Here is a 24,361-nt window from a genome sequence, read left to right on the forward strand (position 1 = left end):
TAAGCTCTCCACACTGCTGTACTTTTCCTTACTGTGAAACGGGGGTCATGGCGATACCAGCACCCTCACACAGTTGTCGTGAGGATGAAGAGCTAGACACTCAGTATTTGTTAACTCTGATGGTGATGATGATGATGGCTTCTGTTTCTGGGTCCTGAGAGGCGTCTAAGCACACCTTGTTGGCATCTGCTCTTTGGACCACTCAACCCTAGAGGTCAACGTTCATGATTAGAACCACATTCCCTCCTCCCACCTTTTCCACCAGCCCACATCATTCTTCCACCTCTCTGTGCCGCCTCCGTGATTCAAAATAGATGAGAGTAGAGGCAGGGCAGACTCTGAAGGTCTAACCGATGAACAAGTATTTAGACCAGCAGCACATTAGATGATGAGAGAGCTATCAGTTTTGCCTTTAAGGAGCTTTCAGTCTTAATTGAAGAGTTAAAATTAAGTGCACAATTAAAGGGTGATTCAAAATTAAAATGGAGTGCTGATTATATGGCAAAAGTAATTAAAGAATAAATCAATAGATAATTAATTCTTAAGATGTAATAATACAATAACAGCAGCTAATATTTCTGAGCCCATGCTATGTATCAGACGCTTTTCTAAGTGCTTTATGTGCCTGATTTAATTTAATTTAATTTGCCCAGGAGTTCTCTAAGGTAGCTATTATTAATATCTTCCTTTTCGGAAGAGGAAGCTAACGCTCAAACAAGTAGCTTGCTTAAGGTTTTACGCAGCTGGCAAACCAAGTAAGGGGGAGAAAAATAATACACAATAAATGAGTTTAGAGGAGGCAGACCATGTCAGCCCAAGGAGATGTTTGTCACTAATTCTGGTCTTTTTCCAGAGTCCCCCTCTAGGTGAAGCAACCATTGTCAACCTTCAGAAGGACAAACCAACAACTAACTCACCTAACCTTCCGTGTCTTTTCATTGCTCTTTGGAGAAAGGATAAAGACAAAGCCACTTACCAAGGCTCCACATGTCTCCACTAACCTCTCCAGCAATTCTTTTACTTGTCCTCCCACCCGCATGGCTTTTCTTTAGTCCCTAACTCTTGCCTGCCAGAGGGCCTTTGCACATGCTATTTTCCTCTACCCACTCTCCTGTTCTGTCTTCTTCACCTATGCAACTTCTACCCATCCTTCAGATCTCAGCTCAAGCATTCCCTTCTTCAGGGAAGGCTTGCCTGACATCACTGACTAGGTCAAGTCTTCCTCCTGGAGACTATGATTGCCCGCTGCATCTCTATTTTGTAACACTTGTCACAGTATTATATTTGGTTATTTGGCATCTATTTCTGTCACTAGATTATAAGCACAATGAGAGGTGAGACTGAATCCATTTTTACTCATCATTAAGTACCAAGCAATGTGCCTAGCACACAATGGCACACAGTGAATATTAGTAGAATGAATTGAAGACTAAGTTAAGGAAGATTCCACAGAGGATCTAGGACATGGAGGTGGAGTATAATAAATATAATGAAAAGAGGTGGAGAGGTGAGGGGAAGCATTTAAGGTAGAGGAACTAGTGAGACAACTAGTAAGTGATCTTGCAACATAAATGAGCTGAAAACAAACAAGACCTGAAAATGGCAGCCCATAGACCCATAAACATGGTGTCAATGCCTATTGGCTTGGTCAGCCTCTCCCCCACTTTTGGAGTTATATTTATTGCTTTGGCATATCCACATATAAAAAACTACTCACTACGTTACGTCTTTGCTCAGGATTGCACACACTCTTCTCTCCCTGCCACTTCTAAAATGTCTGGACCTCAACCAAATATAGAGGTTGGTTTTAGAAACCAGAATGTTCTAGTTCTTCATCTTTCCCACTTCTCAGCCAGTCTTGGCAATTGCTGGATGCATGGTGTCATATTTATGTATAGAGGAAACAGAAGGATAAGCAGTGCTCTCTAGTGGGTAGAATCATGTCTCCCAAAAAGATGTTGTTGTTGTCATTTTAAAGATTTTATTTATCTATTGGGAGAGAGAGAGAGAGAGAGTGCACTGAGGGAGAGTAAGAGGTTGAAGCAGACTCCCTCCTGAGCAGCGAGCCCTTTGTGGAGCTCGATCCCAGAACCCTGAGATTATGACCTGAGACAAAGGCAGACGCTTAACCGACTGAGCCACCCAGGCGCCCCCCGCCCCCAAAAGATATTTTTAATTCTAATCCCAGGTACTTGTGAATGTGACCTTATTTGAAAATACGGTCTTTGCAGCTGTAATCAAGTTGATGAGATCATACTGGAGAAGAGTAGGCCTTAATCCAATCACTGGTGTTGCTGTGAGCAGAGAGAAATTTGGGCACAGAGACAGAAGACACAGAAGGGAAGGGCCATGTGATGATGGATGCAGAGATTGGAGTATGCATCTAGGAGAAAACGAACACCAAGGATTGCCGGCAACCCCCAGAAGATAACAAGAGGCAAGGAAGAAACATCCCTCAGAGCCTTCAGAGAGAGCCCAGCCCTGTGGACATCTTGATTTAGAACTTCCAGTCTCCAGACCTGGGAGAGAATACATTTCTGTTGTTTTGAGCCATCCAAGCTTGTGGAACTTTGTTATGGAGATCCTGGGAAACTAAGCTAATCCTCCCTGGACCCAAAGCAGTCCTCAAAGCTCAGAAAAACAATTAGGACACAGATGAGGAAGCCCTGACTCTACCAGAGGAAGCAACAGTTAACAGTTAACAGTTAAGAGGAGTGGCAAAGTAGACGACTAGAAATGGCAGATACTCTTGACTTTGGACCCTGCATTTATTGTCTGGAGCACATGTAGACACCCCTACATTTTGATTACGTAAGAAATATTCAAGGGGATAGGAGGTGGTTTAGGCTGAAATTATATCTGGTTTAATAAAGCACGTAGGTAGAACAGTGGTGACAAAGCCATATGAAATCACTGAGGTGAATCAGAACATTCTATGATCTGTCTTCAAACTCTAAGATTGCTACCAGCAGGGTAAATTGGGCATCTAAATCCATGCTGACTTTTGTGTGCTACTGTCAGAGACAGCCTTGATATGGAGATTTTACCAAGAATATGCCTATGGTGTTCTTTGTAGTCGGAGGGAAAGAGTCCCTGCTCATTCTCTTTTCCATATGAAGTATCAGTTTGCTTTCCTTTCATCCATACGTACTATGTCATTTTTCACATTATGGCCTCTTAGCTCCAAAGGCACCGTTCAGTACCTGCTCCGTGATGACAGGCTGGACTGTAAGCATTTCTCGTACATGCTGAGAATGACGTTCAGTTGTTTCAGTAGAGGGCAAAGGAGGGAACTTGAAGAGGAAATTGTAGGCTTTTTTTCCTACTTCTGGTGCATTGTGGTTTTCCTTTCTTGCTCTTGCCGAACAAGTAGTCAGTGGTGTGGCTTTATGAGGACAGAGGTGTTCTGTCCTAGCTGTTTGCTCCAAACGTGCAGTCTCTTGGAGACCACACGGGCCCAGTGACCACCTTCTTGTGGCCCTTCCTATGTGGCTCTGCACCCTGCAGGCCTGCAGTGGTGCCCCTATTCCCTCTGCCCACCTGCCCACCAGGCTCAGCTTCCATGTACCCTGAGGAGTTGCTCTTCGTCTGCCCAGCCATTGTGGACCAGCTCTGGCCTGGGCAACCCAGTGAACTTCCCCTCCATCCAGCAGCACCAACCACGTCTTCTCCAGTGAAATTTGAAGCCCAGCCTCGGGATGGGGCCTCCCCTTCGAGTTTGTCTCTCCTTGGCTATTCTCCCTCAGCCCTAAAGTGCCCTTTACAGTTCTCTTTACATCTGATAATTATGCTCCTATCACAGTCTCATAATTCTTTACTTTAAACTTTCCCTGTTGGAATTACTGCCTGGACCCAAATTGACATAGGTCTTTTCCCCCTTTGACAGGGAGCTGAAATGCAGAGCCTTCTCTTTTAGTAGAGAGGTTCTTTGTCTCCTGATACCTAGCTGGATCTCCCAGATCGGGATCCCTGTCATACATAAATTGCAAAGTCAGTTATGGTCTTGAAGGGATCTACATGCCTGGCCCTCATTCTACTCCACTTACTGGGCAGTCACGTCCACTACATTGCCGTCACCAGCTTATTTTAGTTTTCGAAGCTTATTCACATAGTCATGGAATAATTGGAAGGTAATCTCTGCGTGGCAGTGAGAGTCTTCTGTGTAGCCAGTTAAGGCAGACCACACTTTTGCTTTCTGAAAAAGGTCAGCCTCAAGTTTATGGTACAAGTAATATTAAACAAGGTGTTGAATGCTGGAGAGTGGTTTCAGTCAGAAGGAACTATATTGCCCATGTCGTAGGATGGTTATGAGAAGTCAATGAGATATTCTCGGTAAAATGCTCAGCCTAGTCCTGGCACTTTATACATGCTTAGTTGTTGTGAGTTCTCTTTTTCATTTATTCAATCATTCATTCAACTCATACTTAGGAAGCAGCTACCATATAGCAGGTGTTATTATCAGCATGAGGAATGAGGATGAACGTGAGTTCACTTCCTGCCCTCCAACAATGGCCAGTCTAGTCTCTTGTTTAGTATACACCAAAGTATAAGCAATAATCCCCGTCTTCATTCTCTCTCAAAAATACGGGCTTTCAAGTAAGTGGAATATAACTCATGATTTAGTCATAAAATGTACAACATGGAGACAAGTTCCAGAGTTGAGGGGTTTTCTGCTGTTAGTCTGACGTGAGCTTTGACAAGCCCAGGTTATGGTTGGGACATATTCTTTTTCAGTAATTAACTATATTTCGTCACATGTGATATACGTACGTTCTGTATAAAATGTTACCGTATAATAGGCTATGTGATAAACATTACAAGCTGTACTTAATTTAACCCTTACAACTATCTTCTAAACTAAGTGTTATTATTCCCATTTTATAAATGATGAAGGTGATGCTCAGAAAGTTCGAGACATTTTCCTTAAGTCACTCAGAAAGCAAGTGTAGGGCCAGGATTCGAACAACTTCATCTGACTCAAAAGCCCATGCTTTTATCTACCACATCATACTGCTTTCTTTTGTCGATTTTCAGCTTGGTTGTGCTAAGGACTGAACTGTCATTCCCTTACTCTTTCTCCACCACCCAAACTCATTTTACTGTGTTGTGCTTGCCTGTTTGCTTGACCATCTTCACCAGGCTAAGACTTCCTTGGGGGTAGACACAATCTCCCATTCACCACTCTATCCCCATTCTTCTGGTTATCTATTCCTGCTTAATAAAACCACAGTGAAGATTAATGGCTCAGAATAACAAATCGTAGTTCGTGGGTTGATGGGGCTTAGCTACATGGTTCCCTCTTGGCGTCTCTCAGACAGTTGCAGTCAGGTGGTGGCTGGGGCTGGTGTTATCTGAAGGTTCAACCAAGTTGTACATCCAAGATGGGCTTGTTTTTTTTTTTTAAGATTTTATTTATTTATTTTGAGAGAGAGAGGGAGAGAGATTGAGCATGAGCGGGAAGAGAATCTCAAGCAGACTCTATGCCGAGTGCAGAGCCCGATGCTGGGCTCCATCTACAGACCATGAGATCATAACCTGAGTCAAAATCAAGAGTTGGGTGCTTAGCCAACTGTGCCATCCAGGTGCCCCCAAGATGGTTTCTTTATCACATAAAGAAATGTGGCCTTTGATGGCTACAAACGCTGAGGATTGGCTAGGCATATTTCTAGCTCCACATAGTTTTCCATGTGGCTACCTTGGCTTCCTCACAGCATAACATGAGGCACTTCTTACATAGTGTCTGATTTGCCCCAGAGTGAGTGTTCCAAGAGATTTGGGCGGAAGCTGTCAGGCTTTTTATGACTGAGGCCCAGGAGTTACTCAGCATCACATCTACCATACTCTGTTGTGAGTCACAGGGTCAACTGAGATTCAATATGTGAGGGCAACTACATCAGGGCACACGTATTGGGATGCATCATTCATTGGGCGCCATCTTTGGAAACTACCACTGAGGGCGGAGGGCCATCTAGGGAGGGAAAACTCAGAGGAAAAGATACATACATGGGGATGTTCAGAGGAAGATTTGGAGTTAGCCAAGTGAAGAAGGTGGGGAAGAGAAAGAAGGAGAGAGCGAATGGCCTTCCAGGCAGAGGGAACCCCTATACAGAGACATGGAGATAAGAAGAGGAGATGATTCAGATTCTAACATTTACTTGCCAGGTGACTTTGGATAATTATTTAACTTTTCTACATTTCGGTTTCCTCATTTGTGAAATGGAGATAATCATAATTGTTATCGGGGCGCCTGGGTAGCGCAGTCGTTAAAGCGTCTGCCTTCCGCTCAGGGCGTGATCCTGGCGTTCCGGGATCGAGTCCCACATCGGGCTCCTCTGCTGGGAGCCTGCTTCTTCTTCTCTCACTTGCCTGCTCTGTACCCTCTCTCGCTGGCTGTCTCTCTGTCACATAAATAAATAAAATCTTTAAAAAAAAAATCATAATTGTTATCTACTAGCGGTAATGATTAAATCAGTAATGCGTGAAGAGTTCTTTAGAATAATATCTGGTACATGGAAAACATTCAGTAAGTGTTGGTTATTGCTAGTGTTATACAGGGAAACACGGACAGTTAAACATGGCTGGAACAAAGGACTCCAGATGGCGGAGAGGGATGTTTGAGTCTAGAACGGTAAGCGGGGGCCAGAGCATGACTTTGTAAATTGTACCAAGGTGTTTGAATTGTATCCAAAAGTAAATGAAGAGACGTTGCAGATTTTGGGGAGGGGAGAGTTGACCAGATTTGGGATTTTAGGAAGCTCTCTGCACTAAAGGTCTCCAGAGTGGGGAATACTTGGCGAGAGACAGAGATGAGTTGGAAGCTGCTGCGGTCCACGAGAGGGACATAGTGGCCTGGCCTAAGGTTATGGCAGTGCGGATGGAGAGAGAAGAACCTACTAAAGGTCACAGTGCTGGTTAGTGACAGAGCGGGGACTGGAGTTGCTGACTAATCACACAGGAACTTCCTGCCAGGAAATTAACCTTTTTCAGTTGTTTATATAGGCACAAGTGTAATATGTGCTGTTTGATAGAGCCAGATAAGTAGCTCCAAGGAACTGGGCAGGGATAGTTCAGGTGGGACGTGTGGTTTCCAGTTCCAGTGCTCATGCCTGCAACTGATAATGATAAATAGATGTGCCCTCCCCCAAAATCACTGCATCCAAGGGAAACCGAGCAAAGAGAGTGATTTCTCCGAAGGAGAGCTTTTTTCCAGCTCTCTTTGTAGGGTCACACCCCATTTTCTTATAACTGCCTCATTTGTTCTCCTTTGGGTCAGACTCGGAGTGTTGATTTGCTTTTTCTAGTTTATTTGGCACGTGGAACACTAGGAAGATCTGATTGGCTACTCTGTGGGGGCGTCCTTGCCCTATCAACTGTGTTTCTCAAATACTCTCCGGACACAAGTTGGTCATGGAGTCCATAGTTCCTAGAAGGTCTGGGAACAGCTGAGAATAAGTGACCCCAGTGGCTGCTACTTGGAGGAGAGGGCTCCTGAGAAGAGACACCTGAGGTAAGGGTGGCTGCTGGGACGGTGGACAAAGACTGAGCCTGGTGTGTTCATCCACTGACTTGGGGGACCCTCGAGGTCTATGACCCCTGATGGAATTTACTCTAATCTCTTCTCTTGTCCACCAACACCCCATTCTTGTTCCTGGGTCCATACGGTGCCTTCGTTGGTAGAATCCTACACGTTCTTCAAGGCACAGCTCCGGTCCCACCTCTGTGGGAGCCTCTTGTCACTATGCCAGCCCTTGTGGGTCACTCCCAGACCCACCCCTGTCCCAGTTGGAAGAGTAGGCACCCTACAACTCAGCGCTGACTCACGCACGCTGAGTATATTGTCCTCCCAGCTTTACAGGAAGCCTGCTGAGGGTTGGTGGTTTTCTCTCCCTTGTCCCCAGAACACCTCTCAGAGTTTCCAGGCAACCTCTGTGGACTGACAGATCCAGAGGTTTGGAAGATGTGTTAGCTCTGACTTACAGAGTGGGAAGCTGAGGAGGAAAGTGTGAAGTCACCTGCCCAATGTTGTGAAGGTTGGCATTTAGTCGGGAGCTAACCAGGAACACATTTTGCATATATTTGTTGTTCAATCTTTCCAACAGTACTAAGAGGTAAGCCTTTTATTCACATTATACTGCTGAGGAGATTGAAGCTTACGGTTTTTAAATAACTCCAGAGCACTTCTGTGCCAAACCCACCCAGAACGAAAACCCAGGCGGCCTCCTCGTAGCTTCGCATTTTCAGCGCTTCCTACGCTGTAGCCCCGGTTTACCTACCTGTCTCCTCTGCAAATTAGACCATTACCTTTTTTTTTTTAAGATTTTATTTTTATTTATTCGACAGAGATAGAGACAGCCAGCTAGAGAGGGAACACAAGCAGAGGGAGTGGGAGAGAAAGAAGCAGGCTCATAGCAGAGGAGCCTGATGTGGGGCTCGATCCCATAACGCCAGGATCACGCCCTGAGCCGAAGGCAGATGCCCAACGACTGCGCCACCCAGGCGCCCCTAGACCATTACCTTTTCTAAGGGTAGGGGCTAGGCTGTTTTTATTTTAATCTTGGTAACCCCGGGCTCAGCACAGAACCTGATGCCTGGCTCAGGTTCCAGAAGTCTCTGTTAAGGAAATGCTAAGTGAATAAAGAGCCAACGATAAAGCTTGTGTTCAGTTCCAGTCAGAGAAGTCTCCCTGAGGAGACTAGGTTGCTGTGCCTCCCTTCAGAGTAGGATCTCACAGGAGCCTCTAGTCCCCTCAAAGTGGTATCAGAAACATGGTGTGAGGAGAAATGCGACTTCCTGGTTTCCTTTGGAAGCCCTGTGGGAGGAGGTTGGTGCTGTGGTGGGCAAGCGGCCCCCCTGGGGAGTGCGGGGAGCCTGCGACCTGCTGGGCTCGGCCCCCCTTCCCGTGCAGAGATCTAGTTTCAATCCACGGAAACCCTTGGAGAGAGTGACCATCAGCCTCAATGACAACGGGGAGATGAAAAGCTCAGTCTCTGGCCAGAGAGACTTGGGGTTGGTCCTGGATGTCCCCCCTCCCCGCCCCGGGCAGGTTTGTGGCCTTGGGCCAGTTATTAACCTTATTAAGCTTCAGTTTTCTCCCTGGAAAGTGGAACACAAGGAATGGCCGCCTTACGGGACTGTTGCGAGGATTAAGTAAGAAAACGTGTGTGTGGCCCTGGTCAAAGGGCACAGCGGATGGCAGCCGTGGTGGTCGGCCAGTCACAGGCCTGCGTGGGAACGTGGCAGCGTAGCAGTACCAACCACACTGGACACTGGTGAAAACCCTCAAAAGGTTGTGCCATGGCAACACTGTCAAGCACCGGGAATTTATTTTCCAGGCCTTTCCATTTTCCCTCTATGGCTTGCTGGTGCCTCCTCTGTTCGTACCTGTAGGTCAGGCTCTCTGAGGAGGTGCTCCCGCGGGGAGATCAGCGGGCCAGCTGGACAGGGCAGAGGAAGAAGCCAAGTAAGGTGAAGCCCTGCAGAGGACAGTCCCTGCTGGGCCTGCCGGGAGGTGGGGAGTGGGGTGAGGAGACCTGACCCGACTGGAGCCAAAGGCCTTGGAGCTTTCACACCCTGCTCCCGCACCTGCACCCATCAGTGCTCAGCCAGACATCGGTTCAGCCCCGTGGACAGGCATCAGCTCCTGGACGCCGCTGGCTTCTGCAGGTGCAGGCAACGTGGGCTCCAAAGCAGGGAGCTGTCTAGCAACCGTTCAGAGAGGAGAGCTGGGTTATATTTACACACAGGGTATGAACCATAATAGCTGGATTAATACACTAGCATTTCATGCCATATTAACATTTCAAAATAAGACTCTTATTAACACTCATGGCCCACCCTTGGGCGGATGACAGGGTGCCGGCAGGAGATTTGGGGGTTAGATGGGCCTTCCCGACAGAGCTCATGTCAAAGGTTGGCTTTCCCTTTGCCAGACAGGGGAGTAGTCTTGAACTTGTCTTAGAAACTGCTCACAAACCCCTGCTCATGAAGTGCCCTCCCCCCAACCCAGGACGTTTGCAATGCAAATTAGCTTTTTCAGTCTGGAGAAAGGGGCAGGGGTACACCCCCTGGTTGCTTTGACAATGCCTTATTGCCATCACAGAGGTGAAGGCTGGGAGTCAGTGCGTGGGTGCTGGTTGGGTGTTTGTTGAGTGAATGCTTGCAGGAATGAAAAGCAACCTTATAGAGAGACACATGGTTTTGCTTTTGTTTTTGTTTTTTTAAGATTTTATTTATTTATTTGACAGAGAGAGCGAGCGAGCACAAGCAGGGGGAGCAGCAGGCAGAGGGAGAAGGGAAGCAGGACCCCGCGGAGCAGGGAGCCTGATGTGGGGCTCAATCCCAGGACCTTGGGATCCTGACCTGAGCCAAAGGCAGACGCTTAACCCTGAGCCGCCCAGGCACTGCCAGTGTCTTCTTTGCTACGTCTCATCTTAACTTATTCTTCAGCTCATTTCTACAGTGAGATCTTTCCTGTTTGCTTTATCCCTCCAGGAGAAGTTGCTCTCTTTCCATTAAATTCCCAGTGTATTTACTTCTTTGCATTGAACTCTCTGTATTGCAATCCTGTTCTTCTAGGCCTGTTTCTCCTAGTAGACTGTGTGGGCCTTAAAGACGGGACTTAGTTTACTGATGTCTTTCATTCCAGAGCCTGGTCCCAGGTGGGACAGTAAATACTGATTGAATACATGAATGAATGAAGCCGGTGGCTAAGCCTGTTGTCTTAAATTACAATATGAATGTGTGTGTGTGTGTGTGTGTGCTTAAAATTGTTCATCTTGATGACTCCCTTCATTCAAGGCAAATCTAGCCAAGGAAATGAAATTGATTTATAAGCAGTAAATGAACACCAAGTGGACAAGGCTGACTAAGAGATGGGTCAGTTCTCGAGCCTTCCAATTCAGCCAAGTGCCTTAGGTAAAGTAACGTAGCCAATCCTTTTGTTTGAGTCCAAACTAATGCTGCCTGAGCAGAGGAGGGCATGAAGGTGTCTACTGGGTCCTTCTGTCCCACATGGTCATGGCCATGGCATGCCTCCATGACAGTCACAGAGAGAGGGGGCTTCATTTCGGTATGTGTTTCTGTATTCTGTTTTTATGTTCTTACTTTTTACATCTGGGGGCTTACCGTATCACTTACCTCTGCAAAGCAGTCATTCTTATCCTCTGGTGTGTTGAAAAACCTTGAAAATCTCCGAAAGATATGAAACTTCTCTCCTGAAAATTGTAAAGAGACATTCCTGAACTTCCTGTTCATGACATTCATGTTCACTTTTTTTCGGGAGTCCAGGAGCCTCCTTTGCGTAGAGAACTTTGGTGTTGCAAGATTAGTACGATGCCCTCACGTAGTAGGAACTTAATATGTACATTGTGCGGAATCAAACAGAGTAATGATATTTGCCAAGTCTTGCAAAAGAGGAACAGATGAATGAACGCCTGATAACAGATTCAAGGTCTTACAGGAAAGCATCTCTGGTCTACCAAACGAAACCAAACCATGCATTTCCTTCCTTACCTGGCTCACTCACGCTTCCATAGTTACGATGACAGCCTCATGCTTTGGTACAGATCCACTTTCCACCAAAGTGCCCCACGAGTAACTTATTAAACCTTATCTGTCCTGTATCCCCTGCGGTGAACGTGTTTATCAGCTTCTTGGAGCGCAAAATGATTGTGATAATGGATATAAAGCAAGAAACACAGTGCCTGGAATAAGAAGGAGCTCACCAGATGTTAGCTTAAAACAGAAAGAGACAAAAGAGCAGATTAAAAGTGGGAAGGTGGAACGCCTGGGTGGCGCAGTCGTTAAGCGTCTGCCTTCAGCTCAGGGCGTGATCCCGGCGGTCCGGGATCGAGCCCCACATCAGGCTCCTCTGCTGGGAGCCTGCTTCTTCCTCTCCCACTCCCCCTGCTTGTGTTCCCTCTCTCGCTGGCTGTCTCTCTCTGTCAAATAAATAAATAAAATCTTAAAAAAAAAAAAAAAAGAAGTGGGAAGGTGTGCAGAAAACAGAGGAGCTATGGGGAAGGATATGGAATTAGCGCCTGGGAGGGGGGGCAGGCAGGGGACCCAGGACTGAGAGATGCCCTTCCTGGCCCATTCTAGACTAGATTGTCCTTGTCTTCCAGGAGCCCTTAACGTGACAGGTGAGCTGGAACCCAAGAAATAAGGTGACGTCCCTCACTGATACTAAATAACGGTACAGCCACCTGACAGGTCTGTCGTGCATCTTAGAACGCATAGAAATAAAATACTAGCCCCAAATATGAATCATGGAAAACAGGCTGTGAATGGAGACATTTGCTAAGAGATGCCAGCCTGGCCCCAGTGAAGTCAGTTTGTCAGCTATTTTCACTGGGGAAGGAGAAATTAAGGGAGGAGCCGCGGCCCCTGGCAAACATAACCGTCCACATGTCTAAAAAGCCGAGGGTTTAAGGCCGCGGGGGAGCACCAGCTGCAAATGAGCTCAGCCGGGCGAGGCCGGCAGGGAGGCCAGGGCAGAGAGCACACAGCTTCAGCATCCCTGCAAAGCCACTCACGCTCTGGGCCAGGGGGCAAGGGCAGAGGGGGCAGAGGGATGCAGAGGGACAACGGGCCTGCCTGTGGGGTTGGGGGCTGGGCTGTGCGGGCGCTGCAGGGTCTCGGAAGGCTGACCCACCGCAGGGCCGCTTAGCTCTTCCAGCCTCAGTTTTCTCATCTGTGAAATGAAGAAAATAGCATCTGCTTTGAAGGGTTTCTGTAAAGGTCAGGAATAAGACAAAGAAAGCGCAAGTGTGTGAAAACTCTGGATGCCAGTTGTCACTGGCGTGAAAAAGAAACTGAGCGGGTTGTATGGGTCAGCTCAGGCCGCTGTAACAAAATATCACAGACTGGGGGGCTGAGGCAAGAGAGTTTATTTTCTCACAGATCCGGGGGCTCGAAGTCCAAGACCAAGGGGCCGGCCGGGTAGTTTCAGCTGAGGCCTCTTCTCTTGGCGGGCAGGAGACCACCATCTTGCTGTGTGCTCACGTGACCTTTCTTCAGGCACGTGCCCACCTGCACACACAGAGCAAGCAAATTCTTTGGTGTCTCTTTTTGTAAGAGCCCTAATCCCATCATGAGGGCCCCCCCACCCGGCTCTTATGACCTCATCCAACCCTAATCACTTCCCAAAGGCCCCATCTCTAAATAACATCACATGTGAGAATTAGGATTTCAGCATGTGAGCTTTGTGGGGGACACAAATATCCAATCCATAATACCAGTTCAAAACAAACTGTTCTTTCTGATGAGTATTCCCTGATGTATTCTATTTTATGTTTTTAAGATTTTATTTATTCCTTTGTTTATTTATTTATTTGGAAAGAACACTCACGAGTAGGGGGAGGGGTAGGAGAGGGAGAGAGAATCTCCAGCAGACTCTGTGCTGAGCTTGGAGCCTGACATGCGGCTCAATCCTACCACTCTGAGATCGCAACCTGAGCCGAAATTAAAGTCAGATGCTTTAGGGGCGCCTGGGTAGCGCAGTCGTTAAGCGTCTGCCTTCGGCTCAGGGTGTGATCCCAGCGTTCCGGGATCGAGTCCCACATCGGGCTTCTCTGCTGGGAGCCTGCTTCTTCCTCTCCCACTCCCCCTGCTGTGTTCCCTCTCTCGCTGGCTGTCTCTCTGTCACATAAATAAATAAAATCTTAAAAAAACAAAACTTGGTGCTCTCTTTCTAAAAAGAAAAAAAAAGTCAGGTGCTTAACTGACTGATCCAACCACGTGCCCCTCCCTGATGTATTTAATTTTATTTATTTTTTATAAAGATTTTATCAATTTATGTGCGAGAAAGAGCAAGCACAATCAGGGGGAGGGGTAGAGGGAGAGGAACAAACAGACTCCCCGCCGAGCCCACTGAGCAGAGAGCCCAACGTGGGGCTCGACCCCAGGACCCTGAGATCATGACCTGAGCTGAAGGCAGATGCCCAACCTACTGAGAGAGAGAAAAATCCTTGGTTGTAAGAAAATACATTTCCAATAAAATGCCAAAATAAGGAAATGTTAATCCCCTAGGTTGATCCTGGGTTTCTCAGCCAGACCTTTGTTGGTATATCACTGCTGTACCCTTTATGTCCCTTGTAGAGACGTCCTTTTACCACTGAGAGCCAGGGAAGACCTGACCTGTGCTGGCAAGTACAGTGCCAGGGACATAAGTTAATAGTGGTCCTACCCTTTGATCCCTCCATGGGCACCTTTGGGAAAAGCTATGGCCATTTTCTCAAGGAAAACGCACACACATTTCTGACCACGGAGAGGGGTCCTCATCTCAAATTCCATGTTTGGATCCCTGCCGTGTGTGTGTGTGTGGTCTGTGGAGCTCTGCTTTTGAGGCCCTGCACTGTAGAAAGTAGGGAGCGCTGGTGGTCCTTGAGAATATGAAGGAAGTTTCTTCCATGTTTTTGTGAGTAGGAGGAAGAATGTAGATTTTAAAAATGCAGAATGCGAAAGAGTTTGCTGTCTGAGTTGTTAACCTTAAATAAGTTGTGATGTGGGATTAGGGGGATAAACAGCTGGCTGCCTAGAACAGGAGTCTGGACACCCGAGTTCTAGTCCTGACTCCCCAGGTAACTAGATTTGGGACCTAAGCCACGTCCCTTTGTCTCTCTGAACTTCAGTCTTGTCATCCGTCAAGCTTATTCCCACCTCCACGTGCTTTTACTGATGTCCATCATGGGCCAGTCACGCTATGCCAAGTGCTACCCACTACCCCCAAATATTATTAACTAATAGTTCAACATTGCAAAGCATGGATGTATATATCACACACACACACACACACACACACACACACACACACTGTTATTTTGTGGGAAGAGAGCCATATTTCTTTACAATGGGAAAATAAACTTTCCCTTGGTCTCCCTTCAGAAGTTCTTTCTCGGGGGATCTAGGACAAGCCTTGGTTTGGGGAAACAGAGAAGTCTAACCCAGAAATATCTGGGGCCTTCATCTTGAGCAAGATGAAGGTGGCTACGTCTTCTCCCGCTTTCCCTTAAAGTCATCTTCTTTTCTCAATACTCGCCTTTGTCCATGCCTCTTTACACTGTTCCCTCCCCAGGTCACACCCATCAGTTTCTTGAGAAGGTGTTTTGAACAGTCGTGGTTTGGGGTAGTGCAAGGGAAATAAGGAAATGCCTCGCGGGCAAGCGGCAAGCCCAATGGCACCCTTGTTCTGGCCCTGCACCTGCCACAGCCGAGGGTGGGTTGGGAGCTGCCGTGGCGATCTGCCCCTGCTGGAGGGCCCCAGGGTGTTCCCTGAGTGCCAGCCCGGAGTCTTTCCACAGGAGTTTCACTCTGGTTTGGGTCTGTGTTGTCCTTGGAATTAGTCAGTTCATTAGTCTCCTGGGGCCCCTGGAGCCATTGGTGCATGTCTGGAATGAGACCAGAATCAGACCCAGACGTGGCCTGGGGCTGGAAAGCAGACTGGGAACCTCTCTCATCCCACTCCCAGGGGACACTAGCCCTTTTGGCCATGTTCCTTGGTGTCCCCTCCCCCCTCCCCCCAACACTGAATAAACTTGGCAAAGAAAGAATAAGCAACACAAGGTAGCAATCTGCTGATTCTCCAACCGGAGAGAGGAGACTAAGTACCTTTTGATGCAAATGTGATTTATTGATTTGGATAAAGCCCTTTTATTCATTGATTCAGTGTCATCTGAAGCACTACACACACCTGACACATAGTAGGCGTATTGGACAAGTTTACTGAGAGAATGCATGGGTCGGTCATTCTTATCGTGCTTTCGTGCTATAAAGGGGAGCTGACACAAAGCAGGCCATCAATCAGTATGTGGTTCTTACCTTTTCTTCCCTCAGGTATTGTATTCTTCCGATGACTCAGGAAATCATGATTGAGGCTGAATTTAAAAATATATATATATTTTTTTCAAAGCCTCAGACCAGTCTGTATTGGAAAGCCAAATACTTCCCCTGCACTCAGAGGAGAATGGACTTTATTTACTGACCTTCCTGTCTTGGTAGGAATATTTTTCTCAGTGCCACCGTCTCATCAAATCAATTTCGAATTTCAAATAGATTCAAATAAAATTCGAAATTTCAAATAAAGTCCTTTTTCTTCTGTGGGTCTTAGCCGAGCCTACAAAATCAGGGACATAGGGAGATTGCGGTATTTGACAAGTTTGTTAGAAAACAGCTTTAGAAATAAAGGTCTTCTGTGTCTTCCTAAACTGAAACTCTGGAGTGCTCCAACCTCTGTGAGTAGGGATGTTTTCATCCCTCTCGTCTTATTTTATTTGCTGAGAGACAAATGTGGTGAACTGAAGGCCGAGGAAAGAACCTGGAGCTCTATCCTGGGACTCTAAATGTAAACACTTGTGCAGAAAACCCTTTGACTTTAACCTCCTGGAAGATGGCACCAGAGAGGATAAAAACAATGTAGAAAAAGTTATCATTTAGACTCCTGTCATGTTTTGCCCCTTTGGCTCAATGATGCCCGACTTATTCTAAACCACTCTGGGGACTGACAAACTTCGTGTGAGTTTCTGAATCTTACTATCCGAGTGTGTCACCAAACTCCTGCTTCCCTGTGAAAGTATTCCAGTTCACACAGCTCAGCCACGATGGTACAAGTAGCTTGACCAAGAAATAATCCATAATTTCACGATGCTTTTGAGAATCAATGAAAAAATTGCTTCTATAATTCTGTTGGGGAAAGTTGATGGTGGTAACACTTTATGGGATCGTCCCAGTTTCAAATATTCGTCCCATGACTGGTCCCATAGGCCTTGAAAAGGTCTCAGAAATGTCAATATTCAAGTGTTTATATTTTTTGAAACTGCCTTTTGCACCTGTGTGTGGCACGACGCTCTTTGGTGGTCCACACTGTTTCATTTTTTATTTTGAAAATATGGTCATTTAGTTTAGAGACTAATTTGTAACAAGGGCCCTAGTTGTTTCTTGATAACACACATAACAAAGGATTTTCTTTTCACTTGCCGCTGACCCTTGAACAACACTGGTTTACCTGCGTGGGTCCGCGTACATGTGGAGCTTTTCCAGTAAGCCCAGTTCAGTGCTGTAAATGGATTTTCTCTTTCTTTTTTCTTTTTCTTTTTTTTTTTTAAGATTTTATTTATTTATTTGACAGAGAGAGACAGCCAGCGAGAGAGGGAACACAAGCAGGGGGAGTGGGAGAGGAAGCAGGCTCCTAGCGGAGGAGCCTGATGTGGGGCTTGATCCCAGAACGCTGGAATCATGTCCTGAGCCGAAGGCAGACGCTTAATGACTGCGCCACCCAGGCGCCCGGATTTTCTCTTTCTTATGATAGTCTCAATAACATTTTCTTTTCTCTAGCTTGCTTTATTATAAGAATACCGCGCATGATACACGTAACATACAAAATATGTGTTAATCAACTGTTTATATTATTAGTCAGGCTTCTGGTCAACAGTAGGCTATCAGCAGTTAAGTTTTTGGGGAGCCAAAGTTAGACTTGGATTTTCAACTGTGCAGGGAGTCGGTCCCCCAACCCCCACGTTATTCAAGGGTCAACTGTATATCCAAAGCCCCAAACCTTAGAAACATCCTTGACTATTTTTTCTCCTTTCCTATCCCACATTCAATTCATTGCGTTCTGTTGGCTTTGTCATCAGAACGCATTCAGAATCTGGTCGCTTCCTCCTGTCCCCGCTGCTCCAGCTGTTCTAGGCAGTCTTCTTCTCTAGAGAGGCCTCCTACTGGCGTCCTGCTTCCAACTTTGCCAGCCCTGTCCCCAGTCCCCGTGTGCGCTCTCAACACAGGGAGTGTGGCCCTTGTACATGTCACCCCTCACCACCCAGGCTTCCCGTCTGACTCAGAGTAAGAGCCAAAGGCCTCATCAGGATTCACAAGGGCTGTGATGATCTGCACCCTCTTCCTTCCCCCCTCCTCTCTGACTTCAGCTCCTTCTCTCTCCCTTGCACCTTCCTCCCCAGTCCCCCAGGCCTCCTTGCTGTTCTGTGAACATGCCAAGCTCCGGATCTGCACTGCTGTTCCTAGATATCCACAAGGCTTACCCCCTTACTCTGTCCAGGTCTTGCCCAGATGCAGCCTCCCACTCCCCCAGGGCTTCCCTGGCCCCCTAGGTAGAGTAGCGTCTGTTCCTCCACCCCCTCCTCCCAGATCTGCTGAGCAGAAGCCATTTATCTCATTATTGTTTTCTTCCCTCCACTAAAATGTAAGCTCCATGAGGACAGACTTTATCTTGTTTGCTATGGAATCCCTACCTTCTGGAAGAGTGCCTGGCCTGTAGAGATATTCAGTACATATTCGTTGCAGGACGAAATAGGCTGGGCTCAAATCGGGGAGTGCAGAACAAACAGGTAGGAGTGTGGGTGATCACAGAGCCCTAAACACTCAGGTGTCTGAACCACATTTCCAAAATAGCTGATGTCTGGAAAGATTTTTGTCAGACCAGGATGTTCTCCTGAAATGCCCTCATGGCCTGGCTCTGTTGTCCTCAGTTTCCCTAGAATTCTACTTTCAGTGATGCATAATTTTTAGTGTTAAGCATCAACCTTTTTAATAGGCCTTTTTTTTTCTTTTGTACTTATCTTTATGGACAGAGCATTTACGTATAATAAAATGCATCCATTTTTTAAAAAAGATTTTTATTTATTTATTTGACAGAGAGAGACAGCCAGCGAGAGAGGGAACACAAGCAGGGGGAGTGGGAGAGGAAGAAGCAGGCTCCCAGCGGAGGAGCCTGATGTAGGACTTGATCCCAGAGCACCAGAATCACACCCTGAGCCGAAGGCAGACACTTAACAACTGCACCACGCAGGCGCCCCAAAATGCATCCATTTTTAAGGGCACAGTTTGCTGGTTTTGACGAATGCGTATAGCTGTGTGTCGACCACCCCAGTGAAGACAACAGAACGCATCCATCACCCCCCAAAACCTTCCCTCGTGTCCCTTGGCAGGAAATCCTCAGCCCCCACCCCTGGTTCTGAACAAGCACTGATCTGCTTTCTGTCATCGTAGATAAATTCTGCCTGTTCTAGAATTGTATCTAACTGGAAGCACACGGCGTGTTCGCTTCATTCTCTTGCTTGATACAGTGTTTCAGATTCATCCGTGGTGGTGTGGTATCAGCAGTTCTTTCCTTTACACTGCTGAGTGAGATTAGTAGGCCAATCTATTAAATAGAAAACACTCCCACGATGGGCAGTTGGCAGTCTTGGCAGTCCTTGAACACTTTAGTCTGAATGATTTTTTCTTTTTTTGGGGGGGGGGTTTGAGCAACATCTGAAAAGTATAAGAACATTCATTCGGGTAACTGGAAACGAGGGGGGGGGGCCTGACAAGGGCAAGATGCTGAAAGACAATTTTGTCAGCACCACCATTTTGCTTGTCTTTTGTGTACGGACTCAAGAAGCTGCTTTCCTGCCTTCAGTGCCTGAAATCCACGAGTGAGTAAATGAGCCTTACTGAATACCTGCCAGGTGCTAGATAGAATTCTATTTGGTGTGCAGGACAACACCGTGAGTTAAACGTTAGGCGTTCCCTTCTTTCAGATGAGGAAACAGACCCTGGAGCTCTTAGTGGGATTCAGGCCAGGTCTTCCTAACTCCAAAGGTCAATCATTCAAGTTCATTTTAAGTTCCTGGACTGAGCTCAGCCCGGCTGGAGAGAGGAAGTGGGGAGAGGAGGTCAGAGGGGAGACAAGTGAGAGGGAGTGGGGAGAGGAAGGGAGAAGAGGGAAGAGGAGGGGAGAAGGGAGAAGATGATGGAGGAGAGGAGGAGAGAGGGTGGGAGGGAGTGGGGAGAGGAGGATGGGGAGAGAAGGAGAGAGGGTGGGAGAGAGGGAGGGAGGGGAGAGAGAGAGAGAGAGAGAGGGAATGGAATGGGAGAGGAGAAAGAGAGGTCAGGACAGATCCCACTGGGTGAGAGCTCCTGGGAGGAGACTCCATGAAGCTGCACTGGCTTTCCCAGCACGGAACCAGTCTGGGCACTTCATGGGCTTCTATTCTCTAACCCAGCCATGGGGTTACTGGCCCTGCCTCTCTGGTTTCAGCATGGCAGCGTCAGCTCGGAACTTTCCTGGGGAATTCAGACCCTGAGTGCGAGCGCAATCTTAAAGTCGATCCCAGAGCCGGTGGGGCGGTCTGGGCTGGAACGGGGCCTGTTTCTTAGCCCGAGACCTGGCGGAGCTGGTGGCTGGCCAGCGTGCTGACCGCGAGCGCCGGTTCCCCGCAGACCGCATTCCGGGGCTTCAAGTGTCATCTCTCCAGAGCCGCACGTGTTTACCCTTTGCACACTGCACTTCTCTCCCTTCCACCTGGTGGAGGTGGGAAGGCAAACCAGGCCACTTCAACACTAAGCCCTTGAGACTCCCGTGGGGCTAGGTAGGCTTCTTTTAACATTTTCCCTCAGCAGCCGCCTCGGATACAAAATTGTCCACATTTCAGAGGTGTGTTCGTTTCCTAGGGCTGCCGGCACAAAGGATCGCAAACCGGGCAGCTTAAAGCAACAGAAGTTTATTCTTTCACGTTCTGGAGGCTCCAAGTCTACAATCCAGGTGTGGGCAGGGTTGGTTCCTGCTGGATTCTGGAGCTCCGAGGGCGAAACTATCCCGCCCCACTCCCCTAGCTGCTGGTGGTGGTGCTTGTGGCTGCGTAACTCCAGTCTCTGCCTTCGTGTCCCATGGCTTTCTTCTCTGTCACTTTGTGTCTGTGTCTCTCTGTGTCCTCTTCTTACAAGGACACAAGTCACTGGATTTCGGGCCACTGGAGTTGCTGTCCATCTCACACGTGGCTTCAGGTTGGGCCCCTGCTTCCTGCTCCAGTGCCCTCTGATTCCCAGATGAGTCTGGAATTCCCCACTCAATCTGGCCTCTGTCTATTTGTCCAGCTCTGTCCCCCACTGCCCACACTTTGTGCTCACAGTGTATTAAAGGGCACACACGACTGCCGCATACCTCTGTGCCTTGACAAATTCTGTCCCCTCTGCCTGGAATGTGCTCCCTGTTCCTCACCCCTCTTCTCTCTCCTTGTGAAAAGCTCTTATGCATCCTTGAAGCCTCTCCCCTGGGTGAGGGTTACCCTGAATGCCGTGGGGAGTGTTGACTGTGCCTTTTGTCCCAGCTGTGGTCCCGGGGTGTTTCTCCCCATGCAACTCCAAACACAATGGATTGCTTTTGCTTTGTTGTTGCCGGCCTCCCCACCAACCTGAGTGCCTTAAGGCAGCTATCTTTTGAGTCCCCCACAGCCACACGGAAGATCCTCGGCAGCTGTAAAGGGCTGAATAGGCACGGAAGTTCCCTTCAGAGGGTAGAGACCGAGGAGCGGCTTTCTCATACTTGTATTATATTCCCTACAGTACTTGGTGCGTAGTTGGCTCTCTAGTCCTTCCTGTCCGGTTTAGCGATTGAATGGAAAAGCCACTGTTCGCAGGGATGGTGGGAGCTGTGAGTCACTGACACTAGCATTTCCACTAATGTAATGCCCTGAGGAAATAAAATCCCCCTGTCCTTTCCTCCTATCAATTCAGGTGCTTCTTAAATTGAGATTTAACTGAGGTCAGGGAGGGGACAAGGGCTACCTTCTTCTTCTTGCTAATGAAGAAGTGAAAGGAAAGAAAGGGGGAACCCTGGGCCTGATATTCCTGAATTCTGAGGTTGGTTAAAGGGCCAGGACCAGGACATTGGTTCCTGGTTTCTTCCTGCAATCAAGAGTGGGGATCACGGGGGCGCCTGGGTGGCTCAGTCAGTTAAGCATCCGACTCTTCTCAGCTCAGGTCTTAATCTCAGGGTGGTGACTTCGAGCCTTGTGTTGGGCTCCACACTGGGCATGGAACCTACTTAAAAAAAAAAAAGAGCGGGGATCCTGGCGATGTTGGGTGTGGAGTGGGTAAAGGAGGTGTCAGCAGGGACTGGTTTCTGGGACTCCCCCACCGAGGCTGACCCAGGCCCATCCCCATGGAAAATGACCCTTTGCAGGCCTTGCTGCTGAATGAAGGTCCTCGTCAGCATCAGACCAGCCTCTTCTTTGGGGGGAACAAGGCACCCTTATTGTGAGGCTCTCTCTTCTCATCTCATTTCCAGTCATGTGAGCTTGCCTCTGTGTCCCTTAACAATGCTACCTGTCACTTGAAGCCGGGTAACACTAAAAGGAGGCTAACTAGAGTTGGAGTCATACCTGGGTCTCCAGATTCCCTTTATACCATTTCTTCCATTGATTTCCAAAGGCCTTCAACCTTGTTCTCCAGACCACTTTAGTCTGGGACAAGACACCTAGCAAATGAAGTATTTCATCCACTGGCCCCCTCCCTGCCCCTGTCAGGGGCATCTCAAAATTACTCAGCTATCCCATCCTCCCAGTCTCCACCCCAGCCACACGCACCCCCAACCCAAAACCAGACCCCACTGGGCATTCTGGGGCAGGGCCGGGACTAGGAGAGGCAAGCAAGTGCCCAGGGCTCACAGTTTAAGGAGGCACTCACTCTCAGGGCTTTGTAAGTACCTCCTTCAATGTTGTATTCTGGGGTGTCCTGGCTTGACACTGGGCTGGTGTATTTAAAAAGGGATGGGGGGGCGTCTGGGTGGCTCAGTCGTTGGGCATCTGCCTTAGGCTCAGGGTGTGATCCTGGCGTTATGGGATCGAGCCCCACATCAGACTCCTCCACTATGAGCCTGCTTCTTCCTCTCCCGCTCCCCCTGCTTGTGTTTCCTCTCTCTCTGGCTGTCTCTCTGTTAAATAAATAAATAAATAAATAAATAAATAAATAAATAAAATCTTTAAAAAAAAAGGGATGGGAGGAGAAAAAGAGGTTAAAAGGAGGGTAGAAGACAGAGTGCTAAGAGAACAAGGTGGGAAATCTGAAGTCAGTGGCAAAGTGCAGAATCATCAGTGTATCCTTTGGGTAAATACCTAGCCGTGCAATTGCTGGATCATAGGCTAGTTCTATTTTTAATTTTTTGAGGAACCTCCATACTGTGGACTTTAAGAAACAAAACGAATGGTCATAGGGGAAAAAAGAGAGAGGAAAACCAAGAAACAGACTCTTAAGTATAGAGAACAGACTGATGGTCCCACCCTGGGTAGGTCTGTGGGGGGGATGGGCTCAATGGGTGATGGGGATTAAGGAGAGCACTTGTCATGATGAGTACCCGCTATTGTAGTGCTGAATCGCTACATTGTATGCCTGAAACGAATATTACCCTGTATGTGAACTAACTGGAATTTATTTTTTTTTTAAGTTTTTAAAAATTTATTTAAGCCATCTCTACACCCAACATGGGGCTTGAACTTAAGACCCTGAGATTAAGAGCTGCAAGCTCTACACACTGAGCCAGCCAGGGGCCCCAACGAACTGGAATTTAAATAAAAACTCAAAAAAAAAAAAAGTGAAGAATAATGGCTTCATGGTCAGGGGTAGCTTTCCCCACAAAACTCTCACACACACAGAGCCTCAGACGTGCTGAATGTCACCCAGAGAACAAGAAGCGAGAGGAAAAACAGAACACAGTCACACCTTTCTCATTAGGTGTCCCTGAGTTTCTTGTCCCAGGGAAGACAAGAAGGGGAAGAAATCCCCAAAGTCACGTCCTCTCTGCTTTCACTTCCTCCTCGGACACTTGACATCTTTTTCTGGACATCAGGAACCTCGCCCTGGGCCTGGTGATTCAGAGTCTTATAATGCCTGAGCTGGAGGTGCCCTTGGAGGCTGCCAGTCCTGGGAGCCACCAGCCACACAGGGCTTTTGAACACCTGCAACGGGGCTACCCCAAACTGACAAGTGTCGAGTGAAAAATATACACTGCAGTTTTGAAGAGCTAGTTTGAAACAAAAGAATGTAAAATAGCTCACTAATATTTTTTAAAAGCTTGATCATACTGAAATGATAATGTTTGGGATCTGTTGGGTTAAATAATATTAAAATGAATCCCCCTTTTTTATGTATTTTAATGGGGCTGCTAAAATTTTTGTAAAATTTTTGATTTTTAAAATGTATTAATTATTATTATTATTATTATTATTATTATTATTATAACAAACCCTTGTGGGTTTAACAAAGGGTTTAACAAACCCTTGTGGGAGGGCTGGGGCGGTGGGGGGAACTGCTCTGCTATCTACAAAACCCTGACCCAGAAGCAGGTCTAGGAATGGTTTAGCGCCCAGTTCCCCAGGAAAGGCCTTCGGGCCATGCCCCGTTTCCCCGGAGGAGGCGCTCTCTGCACAGCGGCTGCTAGAAAATTTAACATTACCTATGTGGCTGGCATTTGTGGCTTGAATGGTAGATCTGTTGGACAAGGCTGGTCTCTTCCAACTTCCTCCTTGACCACAAGAAAACTGAGGGCCAGAAAGAAGACCTCACTTAGCAGACGGCACACACTAAAAAGCACTGT

This window comes from Ursus arctos, unplaced genomic scaffold (assembly GCF_023065955.2).
Source record: "Ursus arctos isolate Adak ecotype North America unplaced genomic scaffold, UrsArc2.0 scaffold_26, whole genome shotgun sequence".
Lineage (NCBI taxonomy): Eukaryota > Metazoa > Chordata > Mammalia > Carnivora > Ursidae > Ursus > Ursus arctos.